Source organism: Microtus pennsylvanicus, chromosome 1, assembly GCF_037038515.1.
Source record: "Microtus pennsylvanicus isolate mMicPen1 chromosome 1, mMicPen1.hap1, whole genome shotgun sequence".
In the NCBI taxonomy this organism is placed as follows: domain Eukaryota; kingdom Metazoa; phylum Chordata; class Mammalia; order Rodentia; family Cricetidae; genus Microtus; species Microtus pennsylvanicus.
The window spans coordinates 153,776,598-153,798,162 of record NC_134579.1 but is presented as its reverse complement, the minus strand read 5'-3'; the positions used below and the strand labels follow the sequence as shown (position 1 = coordinate 153,798,162).

The 21,565-nt window shown below is 36.0% G+C and overlaps 1 pseudogene; it reads left to right on the top strand.

Annotated features, from left to right (window-relative positions):
- The window catches only part of LOC142842459 (vomeronasal type-2 receptor 116-like), a 40,952-nt pseudogene extending 22,102 nt beyond the window's left edge, over nt 1-18,850 (top strand).
- Nucleotides 18,851-21,565: the final 2,715 nt, after the last annotated feature.

Genomic DNA, 21,565 nt, shown 5'->3' with positions numbered 1-21,565 from the left:
AGCAGGATAGTACCTTCAAATTTGCGTTAAACTGTGTAGTTTATGGTTATTATTCAGGCTTGATGGGGCTTCATTTCTTTTTTTGAAATTGAGATGAGGGAAAAAGTAACATATAAGTAGTTTTTAAGGAACTCTTGACCAAAAATGTGTTTACAAGTTCTTCTGAGTGTGTGCCACCTCATGCTGCTCCCTGTGTTGTAGTTCCTTCAGATTACCTACGGACCTTTCCATCCCATCCTGAGCAATCATGAACAGTTTCCCCCTCTGTATCAGATGGCTGCCAAGGACACATCTTTAGCTCTGGCCATGATCTCTTTGAGGTTTTACTTCAACTGGAACTGGATTGGACTGGCCATCTCAGTACTCAATTTCTCACACAATTAAGAGGAGAGATGGAAAAAGTTACAGTCTGCTTTGCCTTTGTGAGTGTGATCCCAGTCAAGATGGATTTGTTCTTGCAAAGAGCTGAAGTGTATTATAACCAAATAGTGACATCATCCGCAAATGCGGTTATCATTTATGGTGACCTAGACAGTATTCTACCTGTGGGTGTTAGAAGATGGGAATCTCTAGGTTTACAGAGAATATGGGTCACCACCTCACAGTGGGATGGCATAACAAGTAAGCATGGCTACCCACTTAATTCATTCAATTGGAAAATAACTTTTGCACACAAGCATTCTGAGATTTCTAGCTTTAAAACTTTTGTACAGACACTGAACCCTCTCAAATACACTGATGAATTCCTGGCTAAGCTGGAGTGGATGAGCATGAACTGCAAAGTCTCAACTTCTATGTTTAAGACCCTAAAAAATTGTTTGTCCAATGCCTCATTGCAATTGCTAAAAGCACAGACCTTTGGCATGGCCTTTAGTGAAGAGAATTATGACATATATAATGTAGTGTATACTGTGGCCCATGCCTTCCATGAAATGCATCTTCAGCATGTATATAATCAACCAATGGATAATGGAAAAAGATATTATAATCACTGCTTCAAGGTAGTGTTTCATCTTTTAGATGAAATTTGATATAATCAATATCAAAGTCTTTTTTTAATATCAAAGTCTTTAAGTGTCTGTCAAATATCCCAATTTACTAAATTAGGGAATATTTCATAAAATAGAAACATTTCTGGAATTTTTTTTCAGAAGCAATGTCAATCTAGAATCGGGTATAAATCTTAATGCAAAAGCAATGGTGTTGAATATCCAATTTGTAAAGGAAGATCACTGATTTTGTTACAGAGTACCTGACTATAACCACAACTATTCTAAAATTGCAAGCCTAAGTCCTTTCTCCTTAAATCTCTTGTTCATGAGAAAATTAATCCTTTTGAATTTATTGTCAAATATGTGATAATCAGCTTATGAGATTATGTTCCACAAGTGTTCAAAACTGATTCTGCTCACACTGTAGGCTCTAGGGACATTATTTCACATCCTGAGCGAAAGCAATTACACAGTAAACAGTGTCATTTTTCACTTAAGGAAATAGATTTGCATCCATATGTGTGAATGCATGGTTCTTCTTGTATACGGTTGTATGATTGTGTGTCTTGTTTAACTCTGTTTGTATCAGTATATATGTATATATATTTGTTTCTGTATATCTACATATCTATCTGTATGTGGAACTGAACATGAATGTGTCTTGTGTCAACATCTTTTTGCATAGGAGTTTGTTTCTGTAAATATTTTTCTGTGTATTTTTTCAGTGTATGTGTTTATATGTTTTGATCTCACTGTTGTATACTGCTTGCACATATGGATATTTTTATTTCTGTGTGCCTGTCTGTCTGCTTGCCTCTCAGAATCATTCTTTGTATTTGAGCATAAATCTGTCTATATCAATATCTCTCTGTGTAGGTGTTTTTGTCTGTAACTGTCTCCATGTGTGTAATGTAAATTAATATGTGCATTTATTTGTTGGCCTGTTTATGTGTTTTGTAGCTTTCTGTTTTGGTGTGTCTGTTTTTGTACATATATCTCACTGTATTTAGCTTTGTTTTCATGTGTGAGTGTTGGCATTTATGAGTATATCTGTATTAAATGTAAGTAGCTGTATTATGTATGTCTGAATGTAAGTGAACTTCTGTCGCTTTCTCTGTCTGTCTCTATCTCTTTCATGCTGTGTGTGTGTATGTGTGTGTGTGTGTGTGTGTGTGTGTGTTTACATGTGTTTTCATGTTAGTGTTTGGTATTTGCATGTAAGTCTGTGTTTCTGTTTGGGAGTTTTTTTTCTGAAAGAATTTAATTCTAGGAACATTATGATAGTATTAATAGTCCACTGGATTCATGGTTAATGCACCCCTGGACATCTTCAATATTACTGCCATTAAGATGAAATAAAATGCATTTTATGAATTCAAGGAAGGGCACACACTCTATAGAATGGTGTGTCTCTTTCAGCTGCACTCCTTTCTGAGGAAAACACGCTTCACTAATCCACTTGGAGACAGAGTGATTATGAACGAGAAAGACAAACTTCAGGAAGAGTATAGCATTTTTCATATTTGGAATTTCCCATACGGTCTTGGACTAAAGGTGAAAATAGGAGAGTTTAGCTCATATTTTCCATATGGACAACAGCTGCATTTATATGAAGACATGATAGAGCATGCAACAGGAAGTAGACAGGTGGGTCTGATTGAACTGTATTCTTTTGCAATACACAGCAGTAACGTGCACAATGGGATAGATTTGTGCTGTCTTGTAACAAACTACAAATAAATAATCACATTACAGAACATTTTCTCACCTCCTATTTCTCTTTTTGAGACATTTTATTAATACTTTGAGGAGTTCAGATATGCATACAATGAATTTTTATCATTCCAGAATATCTTCTTTGTTTTTAATATACAATGTATAATGTATACATTGTACTCCTATGCTATACTGTGTCCAGTAAGAGAGCCACTTATCTTGGTACTATTCTGATAGCTAGACTGTTATTGTCCTCGTTTTTGCAGAACAATGGACACAGGTGTGAAAGATTGAGGCTAACTCTAATGGAAGAGGAAAGTAAACACATACAAATCATTAATTTTTATTAGATAATTTTTATAATATCTTTACTAACAGTTCCTAAATTGCCAACATCTTGAAAAACATATTAATGCAATATTTTAATAATCCTATGAATTTTAATTTTATTCATTTTTCTTTCTTTTTGGTTAAAATTGACATGGGTGCTTTGTTTGTGTATATGTCTCTGCAACATTGCTATGTGTGGTGACAATGGATGCATAGCTGTTAGAGTAATTGCTATCTAGAAGAACATTGCTTGATCCTGTAAATATTTTCACATTTTACTCAAACAAAAGACTGTGTGCCTAGTTACCTTATCTGTGTGGGCAGGAAGTATTGGTAATAAAAGAAATTACTTTGGACATTTATAAATGATGAATTACATTATTTGTCTAAAGTAAGCTATAAGTGTGAATTCTGCTGTGAATGGTTTTTAGTATTATGTGGCTTGAAATTTATTTATTTATTTATTTATTTATTTATTTATTTATCTTTGGTTTTACTTTTTTTTTTCTTTTTAAATCTTTTTTTTATTGAGAAAATGAGAAAAAAAAACAAGTTTCCAACTCCTCCCAGCCTCCCATTTCCCTCCCCCACCTCCCCCCCTCCTCCCCCTCCTCCCACCCTTCTCCCCCTCCCCCTTCTCCCCTTTCTCTCCCCATCTCCCCTTACCCCCATCCCATCCCACCCAAAGATCTCAATTTTCTCCCCGGCAACTTTGTCTACTTCCCATAGCCAAGAGGAAAACAATATGTTTTTCCTTTGGTTCACCTTCTTACTTAGCTTCTTTAGGACCACCAATTGTAGGCTCCGTGTCCCTTATTTATGGCTAGAAACCAATTATGAGTGAGTACATCCCATTTTCATCTTTTTGGGTCTGGGTTACCACACTCGGGATAGTGTTTTCTATTTCCATCCATTTGCATGCAAAATTCGAGAAGTCATTGTTTTTTACCGCAGCATAGTACTCTAATGTGTAGATATTCCACACTTTCTTCATCCATTCTTCCATTGAAGAGCATCTAGGTTGTTTCCAGGTTCTGCCTATTACAAATAATACTGCTATGAACATAGATGAACAAATGCTCTTGTCATATGATAGGGCATCTCTTGGGTATATTCCCAAGAGTGGTATTGCTGGGTCCAGGGGTAGGTTGATCCCAAATTTCCTGAGAAACCGAAACACTGATTTCCAAAGTGGTTGCACAAGATTTGCATTCCCACCAGCAATGGATGAGGGTACCCCGTCCTCCACAGCCTCTCCAGCAAAGGCTATCATTGGAGTTTTTTATTTTAGCCATTCTGACAGGTGTAAGATGATTCTCAAAGTTGTTTTGATTTGCATTTCCCTGATCCCTAAGGAGGTTGAGCATGACATTAAGTGTCTTTTGGCCATTTGAACTTCCTCTCCTGAGAATTCTCTGTTCAGATCAGTGCCCCATTTTTTAATTGGGTTAATTAGCATTTTAAAGTCTAGTTTCCTGAGTTCTCTATATATTTTGGAAATCAGAACTTTGTCTGTTGTGGGGTTGGTGAAGATCTTCTCCCAGTCAGTAGGTTGCCTTTTTGTCTTGGTGACAGTGTCCTTTGCTTTACAGAAGCTTCTCAATTTTAGTAGGTCCCATTTATTCAATGTTGCCATTAATGTCTGAGCTGTTGGGGTTACACATAGGAAGCGATCTCCTGTGCCCATCTGATGTAGGGTACTTCCCACTTTCTCTTCTATCAGGTTCAATGTGTTCTGACTGATAGTGAGGTCTTTAATCCATTTGGACTTGAGTTTTGTGCATGGTGATAGATATGGGTCTATTTTTATTCTTCTACAGACTGACATCCAGTTATGCCAGCACCATTTGTTGAAGACGCTTTCTTTCGTCCATTGTATATTTTTATCGAAAATGAGGTGTTCATAGGTTTGTGGGATAAAATCCGGGTCTTCTATATGATTCCATTGGTCGACTTCTCTGTATTTATGCCAGTACCACCCTGTTTTCATTACTGTAGCTCTGTAATAGAGTTTGAAGTCAGGGATGGTAATGCCTCCAGACAATCCTTTATTGTATAGGATTGTTTTGGCTATCCTGGGTTTTTTGTTTTTCCATATAAAGTTGATTATTGTCCTCTCAAGATCTGTGAAGAATTTTGATGGGACCTTGATGGGGATTGCATTGAATCTATAAATTGCCTTTGGTAGAATTGCCATTTTTACTATGTGGCTTGAAATTTAAAGGAGTTAATTTCAGGAAACTTGTCGAGCTAATTTTGAAATTAAATTAGATATACCAACAGTATAAAATGTTCAAAGCAATATTCTTTCTTACAGTGATGAAGAGAGTCACTATCAGGGGAAAAAACATACAAACTGAAGAATAGCCACTGACCAACACATCCATTCAGGGAGCAGCAAGAATTTTTCAAGTACGCTCTTTCCAAGCCAAATTGAGCATTGCAAAAATATCCACTGGAGAATACAGAAGATTATAAACCCTGCACCAGTGCTCATCTCCCATATAGGCAAATTTCATGCAAAAACAAATGAACAAAATATAAGTCTTCAAGCCAACACAACTACAAATATTATAGTCATAGGATAAAAAAGAGTATGTTCAAAGACATACTAGAAAAATTCAAAGAATGTTAATAACAAAATTCCAGGACAGGAAACAGGACACAAATCACTTTTAGCAGAAAGCAATGAAACCGTAAAATCTTGTTTATTGTAAAGAACTGAGTGAGCATGTGACAGACGCTTTCAAACGGTATAAAATGATAAAAAAATATTCAAACTAAAATATGTAAAGGAAACAAAACAGCAATTATATAAATATCTCAAAAAAATTCTCATAAGGGAAAACATCAAGTTGATTACAGGATTGCAGTGCTCAAAGACAAGCAGATGAACTAGAAAACTGAAACTATGACAGTTTAAGTAAGGACAATTGAAATTTATATCAGACAAAAACAAGGGGATGTGATTAAATAATCAAAGTTACAAAAACTGGACAGAGGAGAAGAAGAAAAAGGACTGATGAAGGCTTCAGCAATATGTTCAAAAAATGTAGTAGTAATTTCCGCAAATGCATTGAGATATGTGGCCATCTGGAGACAGGACGAATTTAAATGTTAAACACATAATATTAGAGAGAAAAACTTCCTATGAAGTATTTTACTTTAAATTTGTATTATATTGGTAGAAAAAAATGAAAATTGAAGGCAGCATGTGAGAAAACCTATTCGTAGAAAGACCCCTTATATACAGAAGGTTCCTTCATGATTTCACTTAAAAGGGCAGAGTACCAGTCATGCAATTAAAGGAGTTAGAGATATATGTGCACAATCTTGTTACTTTACCCAACAAATATATCCTTTATAAACAAAAGAGGCTGGGAGGGCACTCCAAGATTATAATTTTGATGATATCTGGAATTTATTAGAACCCAAAAATGGAGAGCACACTTGTGAGTTATTTTTGCTTAACTTGAAGCAAGAAGATACACTTGAGACCCAGATCTTTGAGCTAGAAAGACATGCCTTACATTAGGTTGTGGTAAAATATGTCTTTAATCCCAGAATTCAGAGGGCAGAGGAAGGTGGATCTCTTGGTTAGAGGGAACCTCTTCTACATAGCAAGTTCTAAGACAACCAAGGATAGAAAGAGAAATTTGTCTCTAAAATAAAACCAAAAAATTAAAGAAAGAGAGAGAGAAGGAGGAAGGGAGGAAGGAAGGAAGGAAGGAAGGAAGGAAGGAAGGAAGGAAGGAAGGAAGGAAGTCATGCCTTTACATCGCATCTTCTAATCTAATTTGGGGAAAAAGCATTATTTATCTAAATCTTAAATTAGGAAGACAAACTTTAAGCATTTAGTTCATTTGATTTGGAAAATCTTCCTATAATCTGTGCTACACCCTGTGCTGGACAGGCATTTAGACAATTTGATCTTGAAAATCCCCTACAGTATGTGCTACACACTTTGCTAGAGAAGTATACAAGAGCAAAGAGAAAGAAACTTGTACTCTGTCTGCTGGCTCTCACCTTGCTAGAAAGTCTATTCCTTCATTGGAATTATAATGAACCAACATGCTTGGGATTCAAGTGTTTACTGAAGATTGAGACATTAAGCATCATGAACTGAGTAGCTTCTGTATTCTTAGCCAATTTTTACCTAGCAATTGTTGGATTAGCTAGACCACAAACTAAATGACATCATATATATAAAGAGAGAGAGTCAGAGAAACGTAGAGAGAGGCAGGATAATACTTGAAATTTTATTTCTTTTGGAAAACCATAACTAATACAGAAATGGATGTATATTCATTGATGCATATAATTTATAGGAATTTATGACCACAATAGAAGACACTTGAAGTACTCCTACAAACTGAAAACTAAGATGAATATGTGGTCCAGCAAGACATTGACAGCATTGAACACAAGACAGAACAACAACCATTAGAAAAGTGTTATATATAGCTATAAAAATTTAACAAAAATTAGAAAATTATTCTCAAAACTAAATATTAATTTTCATATTCTCCTATCATTATACACAAACTAAGATTTTGGTTTGTAAAACCTACATATATTTGTGCTTCCAAAAACAAACCTCATTTACCAACATAAAAAGATCCTTTCTATAAATATGGAGGAAAGGAATCTTATGGAAATGAGACATAATAAAGAACATCAGACACTACACATTTTCATGGCTTGAATGGAAAATTCTCAACTAAACATTGAGTACTATAAGTCAACAACACAACAGAAGGATCTGTCCCTGTGACAGACATGACTTTATTCCAAGATTACAAGAATTGGTCGACATATGCAAATCAGTTAAGTAAATGTAGCCCAGAAATAGTCGCAAGCATAGGCCTACATGAATATTCAAATATGTGCAGAAATGGCTCTTAATAAAATTTAGCATTCATTGAGAGTTAAAATTTAAATCAAACACAATTTTTTTTGTTTGTTTTTGTTTTATTTGTATTTATTTATTTATTTATTAAAAAATTTCCACCTCTTCCCATCCTCGCATTTCCCTCCTACTTCCCCAATCCCCCTCCCCCTTCCTCTCCAGGGCTAAGAGAAGTCAGTGTGCCCTGCCCTATGGGAAGTCCTCACAATCAAAGGAACCCATCTTGACTTAAAAAGAGTTAAAACATTATTTACTCAATGTTTTAGGGTCTGATCATATTAAAAAGTTTTCTATGACAATCATATTGACAACATTGTAAGACGGGAAAATAAACTCAAAGAATTTCCAATGAAATCCTAAGTGAGGTCATTTGTATGTGTTGGTGAGTATGCTTAATCAAAACTCTTGGGTGGCAGAGGATGAAAAAAACCCTGCTGTTTATGGCCAGTCTGGACTGCTTAGCATGTCCTAGTGACTAGGGTTGCATAAACAGACCTTGGCTCAAATAAACAAACAGTGATTGGACAAGGATGAGTATTTTCTCCACTCTTCTTGAAATAAGTCCTTAATACCTTAGCAAAAAAAAAAAAAAAAAAAAAAGAAATCATAAAAAATAAATAAAGAAAAGAAGAGAAGAAATAAAAGTACTGATAGCTTACATATTTAATCCCAGTATTCAGAAGGCAGGAGACTGAGATTGCTGTGTGATCTAAGTACACATACTTTAAATAATGAGTTTAGGTCTACCAATACTACAATTTGAGTCTCTGTTTCAAGAAAACCACAAGAAAAAAATGGTTTGTATTTAATCATATTGGGGAGAACATGAAAAAACCAATGTAGAGGAGACACTGTGGTGATGACACATAACTCAGTTCTGAACAGTGGATGCAGAGTGAGCACACAACAATAGCAGATGTCTAAAACACTGTACAGAAACCAATCAAGAGCTTTTTCTTTATACTAAGTTCCTTTAATTTAAATTTTAAGAAACACTTCAGTGTAAGTTTTACAAAATCAAACTTTTATATTTTTCTTATATTTTATGTGAATAGATGTGGTTTTTATTTTTATTGATTTTTATTTTTCTCTAATTCACTCCCTGCTTTTCCCCTCTCCTTCAATCCTCCCCAAGGCATTATTTCCAAATTTACTCAGGAGATTTTGTCTTTTTCTACTTACCATGTAGATTAGATCTATTTATGTTTTTTTTAGTGTCTTCTGTGTTGTCAAATTTACTCAGGATATGTCTCTCTTAGTGTCCTCTTTGTTGTCTAAGTTCTCTGGGATTGTGATTTGCAAGCTGGTTTTCTTTGATTTATGTTTAAAAACCACTTATGTGAGAGTACATGTGATAATTGTTCTTCTGTGTCTGGGTTACCTCACTCAAAATTATGTTTTCGAACTCCATCCATTTCCTGCAAAATTCAAGATGTCATCATTTTTTTCTGCTGTGTAGTATTACATTCTGTAAATGTACCATATTTTCCTTATCCATTCTTCAGCTGAGGGGCATTTCGGTGTTCTCCAGGTTCTGGTATTACAAACAATACTGCTATGAACATGGTTGAACACATGTCCTTGTGGCACAGTTGAGTATCCTTTGGATATATATCCAAAAGTGATATTACTGGGTTTTTTTTTAAATGTAATTTTTTTCATTATTTTATTTTATTTATTTATTTATTAAGGATTTCTGCCTCCCCCCCTCATCCGCCTCCCATTTCCCTCCCCCTCCCCCGATCAAGTCACCCTCCCTCATCTGCTCGAAGAGCATTCTGGGTTCCCTGACCTGTGGGAAGCCCAAGGACCGCCCACCTCTATCCAGGTCTCCAAAGGTGAGCATCCAAACTGCCTAGGCTCCCCCAAAGCCAGTAAGTGCAGTAGGATCAAAAACCCACTGCGATTGTTCCTGAGTTCTCAGTATTCCTCATTGTCCTCTATGTTCAGCTAGTCCGGATTTATCCCATGCTTTTTCAGATCCAGGCCAGCTGGCCTTGGTGAGTTCCCGATAGAACATCCCCATTGTCTCAGTGTGTGGGTGCACCCCTCGCGGCCTGAGGTCCTTGTTCGTGCTCCGTCTCCTTCTGCTCCTGATTTGGACTTTGAGATTTCTGTCCCGTGCTCCTCTGTCTCTGTCTCCTTTCAGGAATATTACTGGGTTTTGAGAAATGTTTTTTTCCTAATTCTCTGAGAAATCACCAAACTGTCATTCAAAGTGTCTGTACCAACTTGTATTCCCCTCAAGCAATGCAGACGTATTCCCTTTACCCCATAACCTTTACAGCATACATGGATCAAAGACCTCAACATAAAGCTAGCCACAGCGAAACTTATAGAAGAGAAAGTAGACGTAAATTTAAATGCATTTGCACAGGGGACCACTTCCTAAATATAATCCTAACAGCACAGAAACTGAGAGAAACAATTAATAAATGGGAGATCTTGAAACTGTAAAACTTCGGTAAAGCAAATACAAGGCCAACAAGAAAAAATGACAGCCTACAGAATGGGAAAAGATCTTCACTAATCCCACATGATACAGAGTTCTGATCTCCAAAATATACTAGAAATTCATGAAATTTGTCTTCAAAAGAACAAATAATCCAAATCAAACTTTTATTCAGATTCCCCAAATATTTGCAGGCTTTGTAAAGCATTTAAACCTCTGTAAACAACATTTCTACCTGCTACATACATATCAATTATGCCCTTAATCTGCCTATATAGCTGTTTTTTTCTTTATAATATGTCATTCTTTCTAATGATGTTTTTGTAGTTCCTGTGTTTTATCTGACATTTAAAGAGATATACCACCTATTTCAGACATACATTCATCTTAGCCTTCTATGATGTTGCTGTGATTAAATACTGACCAAATTCATATGGAGGCGGAGTTTTGATTGGGATCATAAATTACAGCAAAGAAATAACAAGGCCAGCAGGCATATGGAGACTACAATTCATCGTAGATTCTGAAGGAACATAGCTTACTGGCTTTCTCTGAATTCTCACACAGCCCTGACTAGGAACAGCACTGCCAGAAGTGGGCAGGGCAGTCCTACACCAATTGCCCATTCATAAAATGATTAAATGATTTGACAGTAGGCTAATTTGATGGAGAAAAATATTTTAGTTATGGTTCCCTCTAACTTATTATGTACGTTATGTCAAGGTGATGAAAATTAAATAGAAAAACCACTTTGTAAGCTCTATAGTATTTGTCCATATCAACTAACCCATTGTTTCTCCTAAATTTCTAGATTTGGGAAGCTACTCAAATTTACATCAGTTTGTGTCCATACATTTGTATGCCTGGCATTATAAAATATATTAAGTTTAATCTGATCACTCCTTTGATGTTTATAAAATTGACTTATCGGTTTATCAACATAATAATAAAATATATTTATAAGAGTAGCTAAAACTCCTGACATCAGCTTGTGTCTGATTCTTCACAGATGCTGCCCTCTGTGTGCAGTTCGGATTGTGGTCCTGGATTCAGAAAGTTCTCACAGGAGGGAATGGCAGACTGCTGTTTTGTTTGCAGTCCCTGCCAACAAAATGAAATTTCTAATGAGACAAGTAAGTGTTGGCTATTAAGATAAATCCTTCACACCACATAGATCATCTCCTCTCAGTTATACTTGGATGATCTAATGGTCCAAAAGTCAAATGAAGAAATGAAATATATTACATTCCTAACTTAGTTTTTATAGAACTATGATTATTAACAAGGTCACTTTAAGTAAATTGTCATACCATTGAAGTGGCATTGCAATTGTATTTTAATACATAAAAACTGCCTGCATATCTGAGAGTAAAACAGTCCCAGTGGTCAGCCATACAGACTTCAGTATGATAACATACACCTTTAAACCCGGTAACCACAATGCCATGCACATTTAATCCCAGGAACTACCCTAGGCTGATATGGAATTTGGTTGGTGCATACATTTAATCCCAGTTACCATGCCTTTAGTCCCAGCCCTAGAGAGGAATATGTGACAGATCTCTGACACAGTCTCTTTTTGAGATTCTGAGAGGCAGGATAGCCATTTCAAACTGAGGATAAGTAACAGTTTGTGGCTCGTTTGCTTTTTAGATCATCAGGTTGAACCCTAGTTGCTGACCCTGAATATTTATTAATCATGCTTCATTTAGTACCCAACCTTTTGTGATACAAATTCAAGAAAATGATATTAGCTTGAGGCTTTTTATCCACTGGCCCAAGCTACAGATGGGATTGGATTTCTAGTTCTAGGAACTGGAATGAAAACTAGCCACCTGGTTTCAGAGATAAACTAAGGCTCCCAGCTCCCATCTTCCCTGTCTTAGCTTCCATGTAAAGATCCAAAATACACAGAGAATCTGGATACTGTATGCTAATGTGGTGTCTTTGAATTGTTTGACTTCTGGGAAAGAACCAACAGCTGCTAAAAGATATTTGTTTATTAGTGCTGCTGGATTGATCTAACCTATATACTTTGAAAATGCCTTTACTTCAAAATTTAAATCAAAAGATATGTTGCTTTGGAGAAGAGATTTTACTTTTGTTTCCAAAGGAAGTAAGAGGCTGTGGATTCTGGGTCAAGAGAGATAAGGTTTCATTGGCCAAGGCTCCCTGAAAAATCTCCAGTGAGAATGGATGACCCAGATTATCCAACAATTCAGAGTACGTTTGTTGCAGTTTCTTCTGAGTTCTGCATTCAGAACAGCTTTAAGATACTGACTGAAATGATTCCGGCCTCAAACAATACTCCAATAAGGACTTGACTATAATTATAAATTTTCTTTGTGCCACCAAAACATTATCAGCACTCACAATCAGCAGGATATAGCCTAGAAAACTATGCACAAATCCCCCCTCAATGAATTATGGATATGTTTTGTTTGAAATGTTCATTACTAGTTGTTATGGCTAATATTCACGAAAAAGGGCTAAGCAAAGAAATTAGATGCAAGATTCTTGTTTTGAAAAAAAGTCATGCTGTGGTGATGCATACTTTAAATCACAGCACTTGGGAGGCAGAAGCAGGTAGACTCTGTGAGTTCAAGGTCAGCCTGGACTGCAGACTGAGTTGCAGGACAGGCTCCAAAGCTACTGAGAAATCCTGTGTCAAAAGAAAGAAAAATGAGAGAAAGAAATAAAAAAGTGAGATAAGGAAATAAGAAATGGAAAGAAAAAGGGATATAAATAGTATAATATAGAAATGTAGATTATTGAATCTACTCTGAAAAGATAAAAGGAGGATACAGATATGACAAGGTAAAAAAGTAGATTTTTGAATTGACTTTTTCAAAGCAAATGTTAGTTTTAAATATTTCACATTGGTTTTACTTTTGTATATTGTAAACAAATTTTGTATATTCATAGAAACTTGAGATTAATTTTCTTAAAACAGATTGTACAAATATTTTGAATATTATTCAAGGTATAGTATCTATACAGCTCATTTAACAATGTACTGCCAATTTCTAGTCCTTGAAAACTAGCATATTAACTGTATAGGAAAATAGAGCAGACCAATCTAGTTCAGAGAAGATAAGGGACACTGAAGAATCTCTTCATAAAGTTTACTTTGTGGAAAAAGTCAAGGATAGGAACTAAATTAAGTATAAGCCTTTGGGCTCAACATGATAACATATATATATAAATATAATATTTTCTCTGAATTTGTCAAATGCAAATTAACGAAATAATGTGGGTATATTTCTTCCCTGTATATATTATACAAAGTCATTATACTTATTGTATATAGTTTTCTTATATTAATATAGCCTTCTTTTTATTATTTTTTGACAAAAAGGATAAATGTAGAGGCATTTTAATTGTATTTAATAAATAAAGACTACCTGAATTTCTGAGAGTAAACAATTTCATTGGTCAGCCTTATAGAGAAGATTTTGGAAAAAAAAACTTTAATCCCAGTAGCCACCATAGTTAATATAGAAATTGGGCAGTGCATGCCTTTATCCCAGTGATGCATGCCTTTAATCCCAGCAATAAAGAGGAATAAAAAATGGGGGGAGACAGCTCTCAGACAAAGTCTCTTTCTGTGATTCCAGGAGACAGGATAGCCATTTCAGTTGGAGGATGAGTGAAAAGGCAGTGGCTGGCTGTTTTGATTTTTAGATCTTCAGGTTGAACCCCAATTTCTGACCCTGAGTTTTTCTTAAAAGTGCTTCATACCACGACATACCTCTTTGATTCATTGAAAGTCTATACTAGATGGCCTTTTCTCAAAGAAACAGTTTTCACAGTAAAACAACAGTGTGACCAAGTTCTACATAAGGTTTTTATTAGTGATTAATATCTTCTGTAACTACATATAGATTGTATTCCAGTCATGAATCTTCATTAATATTTACATTCTTTAAATTTTCATATCTCTATATTTCACTATATTTTTATAGCCACCATATATTTGCAAAATCGATGCTGAATAGAAGTCAGAGTAATTAAATTCCATTTTGTATATCTTGGGAGCCAAATTCAAGTATACTATAAGATGAATAAAGAGGTGAAATCATTACTTGTAAATTTTTCAACTACTGTTATTTATTAAACAGAAGACTTCAAGCAATAACCAAAGACTCTTTTTTCAAAGATCAATGTGATTGGCAATCTAGGGAAGTTAATAAGTTTGAGCACATGATGTAGAAATTGTGGAGTCTTATAATCGCCATTTTTACATAAAGCACACAGATAGTAATGTCAAGGAGTAGAGGATTAAAATCATTTTCTGTGAAAGCAACTAGCCACAATTACCCAAATGGTGCTATCTCCTACACAGCTCCTATTAGTTAAATGGTTGTTTAGAGTTGCTTACATAAAATGGCAAATAGATAGTTTTCTCCCGTATTGCCTGATGTTCTAGAAAATTAAAGTTTATAAAGAATATTTATGAGTGGTAAGATTACTCACAAGATAAATCTTTTGCCACTAAATCTGATGGTGACCTCATCCCTGGCCCCATGTGGTAGGAAGTGGTTGCCAACTCATTGAGATTGTGTTCAGATCTCTATGGACCTGTACATAGATCATACTCCAAATTAATCAAACTGCAATGAAATTGCCTTATAAATAAAAATATATAAGAATAAAGGGTATTTACAACAAAAGTTAAACAAAAATAATTTTTTAACTCTTTAAATATGTGTATATATGTGAGATGGTTGGTTTGCATACACAATTGCAGGTGCATGTGTGAGGCATCCAATGCCCCTGTAGTTAGAATTACAAACAATTGTGAGACAATAACATGGATGCTGTGAATTAAACTCAAGTATTGTGCAAGGATAGTATATTCTCTTGATAACTGGAATAAATTTCCAGCACTTAAACAAATTAAATAATTACATGTGTCCATAAATTCATCTTTCTAAATAAAAAATGCTTAAAACCTGGGACACATCATTACTCTTTGCAATTATCCAATAGATAAAAAAAATTTGGATCATATTTCCTTATTATCCAGGTAGGAAATTACATCTTATGAATACAGTACTATTCTTCAAATGAAACCTTTTGTACATGCCTGAATAACCTCTCTTCATAATCATGGTGTTATATGAATATCTACTTGATATCAGACTACATTTACAGAGTCTTTGTCTTGAATAAAATGTTAAGGCATTAAGGTATTTGTTCCCAAAAGTGATAGAATAAATATGGAGGGCTTTTTAATGCTCAGTATGCACAGAGGTATCTACCTTTAGATTAGCATCCCTACTGCCTGATGAGGACATACGTGAACACATTATTTTCTTTAAATATATTTTCCTTTGAAAATTAAAAATTACATTTATAAACCTTTCTTCCCTTTTGCTCACTTTCCTATATTCCCCATGTAAACTAATAACTCTGATATTCAAGCTCTATTGTTATTTTACATGTATACAAACATGTAGATATACAAACACGTATAACTTACTGATTCTAAAGGGACTTTTGCCAACCTGAGAATATAAAGCATGACTCTAGAAAGTCTTTTTCCTCTCCCCATTACCTTCGCTTTGGTTACAATATTATATTAGAGTAATAGTGAACAGTGATAGTAATTGGCCATTTCGGAGATGTTGCCTTCTTGGAATAGGTGTCGTCATTTGGTGGTAACTTGTCATAGAAGAGGGAGATTTTGAGGTTTCATATGCTTAGGCCATTACCAGTTAGACCATTTACTTCCTTTTGCCTATGGATCAAAGATATAGAATACTCAGCTCCTCTTCAAGCATCATGTCTGCCTTCATACCAACATGTCCCAGGATGATAATAATGGATTTGGCCTCCAAACTTCATGACACCCAAGTAAATGCTTTTCTTTGTAAAAGTAACTATGGTCTTGTTTTCTCTTCACATCCTCAGAAACACTAACATGACTAGTATATTCGTAAAATAGGCCACAAGCTCTCTCTATAAAGGTCAGGCTATCAGAGTATTTAACTCCAACTAGCAAAAAGTGTTTTTTTGTTATTTTTATATTTATTTTTGTTATTTATTTATTTTCTTTTTAATATATTTTTTCCATTTAAAAATTTCCACTTCCCTCCTCCTCCCATTTCCTTCCCACTCCTCTAATCTACGTCCTCCATCCCCCTCCACCTTAACAGTGGGCAAGGTACTCTTTGCTGTGGGAGGTCCAAGACACTTCCATCTTCATCCAAGCCTAGGAAGCTGTGCATCCAAATAGACTAGGGTCAGAAAAGGCCAGTACAAGTTTCAACTACTTGTTTCTACAGCAAAAAGTGTTTTATGGCAGTCCTAATTGACCTATCCAATCAAAACTAAATTATTTGTCCTATCAGGGGATTCCCCTTCTACCTTTATAAACTGTTATTTTCCCGCCCGCCATGGCTGACTCCTCTAACCAGAGGCAGAACAATGTTCTCCTTTACCAAAACGCATTCTCTCCTCTCTTATTGAATACTCTTATCCATTCTCTGTCTCTTGTCTTTGACTCTCACTATCTATCCATTGTCCTCTTGGAAAAACCAATCTCTTTTTAGTTGAGAACTTGATCTTAGCCTGTTGTATGCAGACTCCATGGGTCTCTACAGATTCTGTTTCCCGTTTCTTCTATGTCAGTGTATTTGGGCTGGTGAATTCATACTAGATAATATATCACATAACTTGTAGCAAAAGAAGACACATCTATTTCAGGGAAAAACATTAATAAAACAGACAGAAAGGAATCAGACATCTGGGTAACCATGACATCTGAAATATTAAAATACACTCTGTGCAATACTATGATTAATTATTTTAATCTCTAAACTCCTAGTTTCACAGAATTCATTATAGCATTCAGAAAGTACTGAAAATATCTGTATTTTCTGATAACATAAAAAATGGTATCATCAACACAAAGAGTTAAATAGACAACATATTGTTTTATTTAATTCTTCATAATAATAATGAGTGAGTATTTTGAAATGAAAGTATTGCTATGCAACACTGTCTCTCAACTATATCAGTAAAGAAGGCAGATATCACAATGTTTTTTTATTTGTTTATTTTGTTGTTCTTGTTGTTGTCTGTTTTTGTTTTTTTTAATTCATTTATTTATTAAGTATTTCTGCCTCTTCCCTGCCACCGCTTCCCATTTCCCTCCCCCTCCCCCGATCAAGTCACCCTACCTCACCTGCTCGAAGAGCAGTCAGCGTTCCCTGAACTGTGCGAAGCCCCACACTGAGACAATGGGGATGTTCTATTGGGAACTCACCAAGGCCAGTTGTCCTGGGTCTGAAAAAGCATGGGATAAATTTGGACTACCTGAACATAGCAGACAATGAGGAAGAATGGGAACTCAAGAACAATCGCAGTGTGTTTTTGATCCTAGTGCACGTACTGGCTTTGGGGGAGCCTAGGCAGTTTGGATGCTCACCTCACAATGTTTATTTAACACACTAAATTTAAATAGTCTCTCAGTAAATGGCAGAAGTTGTACATTGTACTAATCATGCTTTTCTGTCTCCAGCAGATGTGGAAAAATGTGTGAGGTGTCCAGAGGATGAGTATGCTAACAGAGAGCAGAATCGGTGTATTAAAAAAGCTGTGGTCTTTCTGAACTATATAGACACCTTAGGGATGGTTCTGACCTTAATGGCCTTGTTCTTCTCTGCATTCACAACTGTGGTTCTTGGGATATTTGTGAAACATCACAACACTCCCATTGTCAAGGCCAATAACCAGAATCTCAGCTACATCTTGCTAATTTCACTCATCTTTTGTTTTCTCTGTCCCTTGCTTTTCATTGGGCATCCCAACTCAGCTACCTGTGTTCTGCAACAAATCACATTTGGAATTGTATTCACTGTGGCTGTTTCCACTGTGTTGGCCAAAACTGTGACTGTGCTGCTTGCTTTCAAAGTCACAGCCCCTGGAACAAGGATGAGGTATTTTCTGGCTTCTGGTGTTCCCAACTACATCATTGCCATCTGTACGCTCATCCAAATTATTCTCTGTACAATCTGGCTGCAATTTTCTCCTCCTTTTATTGACAAAGATGTGCATTCTGAGCACGGCCAAATCATCATTGTGTGCAACAAGGGCTCAGTTACTGCATTCTACTGTGTCCTGGGATACCATGGCTCCCTTGCATTAGCGAGCTTCATTGTGGCTTTCTTGGCCAGGAATCTCCCTGACACATTCAATGAAGCCAAGTTGCTGACCTTCAGCATGCTGTTGTTTTGCAGTGTCTGGATAACATTCCTTCCTGTCTACCACAGCACCAAGGGCAAGATAATGGTGGCTGTGGAGGTCTTGTCCATCTTGGTTTCCAGTGCAGGTCTACTGGGATGCATTTTTATCCCCAAGTGCTACATAATTTTGTTAAGACCAGAGAGAAATTCTCTTCAAAAGTTAAGGGAGAAAGCATCTTCCTGAACACACATTTCATAAATTGTAAATGACAATTACTGTATTGGTACAGAACCACCTAATACAATACAATGTAAACTGCATGAATGGCTACTGAGTCTCATCATTTCTTCTAATTAGGAGGCACAGCAGTGTCATTTACACTACTTTTCTGTACACTGTGATCCATAATCATCCGCACAGCCACTTACTTGATAAGATCCATTTCTTGAACATTAGCACATAGGGGATGTTTTCCTTTCTTTCACAATTTCACAGTAAGATTTGAAATAAACTCAAGTAACTTTATTGATATCTGAGTGAATGAGGGAATTTGAATGCAAATGAAAACAGAGAAATCTTATAGTAGAGAGAAATAAAGCTTTCAGATGGTAAAACAAATTTGCCCACTCTAATGGAAATAAAAGAGAATCCTTTTGCATCCTGAGAGTAAGAAGAATAGAATTTAGGAGAGGGAGAGAAAAATGTTTCATAAATAAACATAAAAGATATTAAGAAAGTTGGAAAGTTGTCTCAGCATTTAAAGTCATGTATGTTTTTTTTTCCTTATTATTTGTGGTTTTTTGAGACAGGGTTTTTTTTTTTGTAGCTTTGGAGCCAGTCCTGGAACTAGCTCCTGTGACCCCGGCTGGCCTCGATCTCATAGAGATCTGAATGCCTCTTTTTTCCAAGTGCTGGGATTAAAGGCATGCGCCCCCACTGCCAGGCATCATGTATGTTTTTTCCAAGGAGATGAGTTCACTTCCCATTCCTCAGAACTTGTAGTTCACACTTTCCAATAATAATAGCTCCAATGAAAGCATTGCTCTCTCTGGCTTCCAAGAACACCTCCATACAGTTGTGCACATAATAACATACCAAAAAGCACACATATACCTAATTGAAATTAAATTAATTTTTTAATTTTAGGAGTATTTTATTTAGAGATAAGATAATACCAATAAAAATTAACATGAGAATTTAAATATGATGCAATTTAACAATACATGCTCATATTGTACATGATATAGTATAGAACAATGTATAAAATATCCACACAATTATTTTCTTTTGGGTACATTATGTTAATAGAGATTTTATAATGTATATTTCTCATTTGTTGTTTTGAATGGAAAAATATAAAACTGAATATTGTATATCTTTGATTAAATATACCGAATTCATTGCTGTACTATCTTCCTTTTTAAAACACAGAAGAAAATACGAAAAATATATATTTATCTAGATATACTTAAACATATGGATAGATATCTTTCAGTGGTTAGCTTTAGACTTTGATAAACTTAATTCATGAAACTGAAATACTTTAATAGAGGTTCTATGAAGATGTAAAGTTAGTGTGGTGACCATATGCTTTTGTCTATTACATGAGGTTGTTTTCTCATTTGTCAGTCTTATTGTGATCTTTGAGCATACAGACACAGACCACAGACTCTCCTATAATGTGCTTTGTTAGCTCTACATAATAAAACACATTCCTCATTGAGAGTACAGATTGTATTAAAAGATAATGTTCTTTGTATGTGTGTGTCTCTCATTTATTTATTTATTATTAAAAATTTCTGCCTCCTCCCTGACTCCCATTTCCCTCTTCCTCCCCCCACACCTCTACCTCTCCCTCTCAGTCAGAAGTACAGAAAGGATTCCCTGCCCTGTGGGAAGTCCAAGGTCCCCACCCTCCAACCAGGTCTAGGGAGGTGAACATCCAAACAGGCTAGGCTCCCAGCAACGCCAGTTCACGCAATAGGATCAAAACCCAGTACCATTGTCCTTGGCTTCTCAGTCAGCACTCATTGTCCGCCATGTTCGGAGAGTTAGTTTTTATCCCATGCTTTTCAGTCCCAGTCAAGTTGGCCTTGGTGAGCTCCCAATAGATCAGCCACACTGTCTCAAAGAGTGGGTACACCTCTCGCTGTCCTGACTTCCTTGCTCATCTTCTCCCTCCTTCCACTCCTCATTGGGACCTTGGAAACTCAGTCCGGTGCTCCAATGTGAGTCTCTGTCTCTATCTCCATCCATCGCCAAATGAAGGTTCTATGGTGAAATGCAAGATATTCGTCAATATGGCTATAGGATAGGGCCATTTCAGGCTGCCTCTCCTCAGTTGCCCAAATATCTAGCTGGGGACGTCTCTATGGACACCTGGGGACACCTCTAGAGTCAAGTCTCATGCCAACCCTAAATTGACTTCCTTAATTAAGATATATACTTCCCTGCTCCCATATCCACCCTTCCTTAATTCCAACCATCCCATTCCCCCAAACTCTCTCCATCCTCCCCCTCTCACTTTTCTATCCCCATTTCCTTTTACCCCCTTCCTAACCCACCCCCAAGCTCCCAATTTTTGCCCAGCAATCTTGTCTACTTCCAATATCCAGGAGGATGACTATATGTTTCTCTTTGGGTTCACCTTTTTATTTAGCTTTTCTAGGATCACGAATTATAGGCTCAATGTTCTTTATTTTTGGCTAGAAACTGGTAATGAGTGAGTACATCCCATGTTCGTCTTTTTAGGTCTAGGTTACCTCACTCAGGATAAAGTGGATGGAGATAATGTTCTTCTTAAAATTGAATTTTGCAAAACACTGAAATGGAACACTGGTGTTCTTTTTTCTTCATTGCAAATATTTTTCCACATAATATCTCCTGATTATGGCTTCTTCTGCCTTTATTCCATTATTCTTCCATACCCCTCCCCAAAACCACATTAGGTTATCTTATCCACTCCTTTCTATC